Source organism: Dendrobium catenatum, unplaced genomic scaffold (assembly GCF_001605985.2).
Source record: "Dendrobium catenatum unplaced genomic scaffold, ASM160598v2 fragScaff_scaffold_282, whole genome shotgun sequence".
In the NCBI taxonomy this organism is placed as follows: Eukaryota; Viridiplantae; Streptophyta; class Magnoliopsida; order Asparagales; family Orchidaceae; genus Dendrobium; species Dendrobium catenatum.
The window spans coordinates 75,807-78,567 of NW_021318744.1; positions in this window are offsets into that span (position 1 = coordinate 75,807).

A 2,761-nucleotide genomic window follows, 5' to 3' on the forward strand; every position below is an offset into this window, starting at 1 on the left:
TAACCAATGATAAATTAAATCAAAATTATTTGAGCGCAATTTGAACCTTAATTTAATTTTAAGTGAAATCAATATTTAATTCATTTATTTATTAAAAATATTAAAATTTCCAAAAATTTCCCAAACATTGGAATCTCTCCTTAGGTCATTTTGACCTTTGGAGTTGATTTCAAGGAGTTTGGGATTCATTTGGAGAAACCATAAAAAGCCCTCTAATTAAGAAATTTTCAAAATTCATTAAATATCAAAACTTCAAACCTTCATAATTAATTCTAGAAAAATCCAAATCACCCAACTCACTTGCATTCAGTTCCTAATAAGGTCTAATATTTAACTAAAAATATTAAATTCCAGAAATCTGTAATATTAAAAAGTCAACAAATTGGTCAAACCGTAGTTAAATCTAGTTCAAAACTTCAAACCTTCGTAATAAAATGTAGAAAATCCGATTTCACGTATTACCTTCTAACTGATCGTAGTAAGGTCTAATATTTTTATAAAATACAAACATTACAGAATTGAACTTAATCAAAGTCAATTTTAACCTTAATTAAACGATTAAATATTCAAAAATTCATAAATATCAAAATTATTCTAAATTCCAGAAAATGTTAATTAATGTTTTAAAAATTAACAAACCTCATTAAACATAACAACCATCCTAAAGATGAAATTTATTGGCTGAGTACTCCGGGGCGGGGCTAAGTGTCTAAGGAGCTGGTTCTCGAGCTTGGTGGCACAACGACAGAATGGATTCCAAGGGGTGTTAAACCTTAAAAATAGATTATATTAATTATCTAACCTTTTAAACACTCTAATTAATCATTAATTTGGTATCGGCTGGACTACTCCGGGTGGCGGGGCTAGGTGTCCTAAGGAGGCTGGTTCTGCCTGGTTGGCACAACGCCGAATCGTAATTGGGCAATTTAAAATTAATCAATTTTAAATTGCAAACCAAACATTTCTATATTCATTAATTCTTAAGCCTTAATAACCTAAAATATTTAATTATACGGATACCACTGGTAACCAGGCCTACGAGCTATTACTTAGCCCAAGGAGGTGAAATAACTCACGAGCCTCGGTGTGAAACAAGGTGATATCCAACAATAACTAAATAATCTTAAATTAATCTTAACCATTAATATTTGAATTCAACTAAATCCCTTAAAACTTTCCCCCAATCGAGACCTTAGATAACTTTAACTAATAATCCTAATTAGGATACATCAAAACACACGACTACACTCACACACTTTAGATGATTCTTTAAATGCCAGACACGACATCTGAGTTTGAATAGGCCGGTGTTTTACTTTTTACAGTCGTGTGCCGAGTTTTCGAGTTTTTACTGCATGCTGTTTGCTAGAGCAGAATTGATGTGTTTATTTACTTACTTCACTGCATTCTGTGATTGATGTACGTTAGATTTACCCTAGGTTAGGAAGCGAATTAATACTTGTGCAATCTTATGCAGGTGCGTCTGCTCGTATAAGGAGCTAAAATTAAGGGGAGTTAATAAAAAAATATATATACTCTTGCACAGGTATTGCGCGCGTTAAGACCCCTTTAAATAAAAAGGAGCATGGCCAGAGTGTGGCTAAAAAACTGCATTTCAAATTTTTATATTATAAATGCTTGGGAATATATACAACTGTTGATTATTAGGATAACCTTGCAGGATCGAGTCTAGATTTTCTTATTTCTATCAATGTAAATTTAATTCATTTAAGGTTGTATTTCTTTAAATGTTTTGAGATTGGGATATGAAATATCCATTTAGAATTCCAAAGAGGTGAAGACATCCTAAGGGGAGAGTCTTCTTAGCATTTGGAATTCAAATTAGGATACTTCTGCAAGTATCCAAGGGAAGATACACCCGATCCAGGGGGAGTTTTTCCATTTTGGATATCTTGCTGAACCGACGAATCGAGAGTCTGCTCTGGGGAGAAGATGAAAACTTGGACAAGAGAGAATCCGCAGTTCAAAATTCATTTGATTAGGATTAGAAATCGAGGTTGTAGTCAGTGGTTGCCCGGCCACTTTAATTTTTGTAATTTTTGAGATGTACATAATGAGTGGCACTTGCCATAGTGGACATCATTTGTATTTATTTAATTGATTTTATTTAATTGATTGCGCATAGAATCCTGTTTTTCTAGTTTTTTTTATTTGCATGCCGTGTTTGATTTGCCTGGAATTAAATTTAGGGCTCTTAGGGTCTGTAAAAAATTCTGTCTAATTCTTAGTTAATAAAAAATTTTAGATAAATAGATTGAAACTCTAAACGTCCTAAGAAGTAAGCTCGGACCGCCGAGGGTTTTTTCAGTGCATTGTCATATTTACTTTCTCAGCCTTGTTAGGCATCTCCCGCCTGCGGGTTCTGGCAGACCACTGGCTATGACGCGGGTAGGCGATCTGTCAAGCGGGATGTTATGCAATTCTAGGGAAAAACTTATTTTCTAAGCCAAAATTTTTAAACTGCTACATAACAGATTTGCATTCCATCGAGTCAATTAGCATGCATCGCATTAGCAACAAATTAAAGAGTCTTAATTAATTATTGCATTACTTAGACATTGAATACCCAACATGAGTCTACGGGGCCAATTAGGATCCGCTTGATGTGGCCGTTCTCAAAAACATATCTTAAATAACGTCCCTATCATCTACATAAAAAGACCGGATTCATATTTTAAATCGTTTAGGTGGTTTTATGGCTGGCTCCCCATATACAGCCGGGGTAAAGACCAGGTCGACA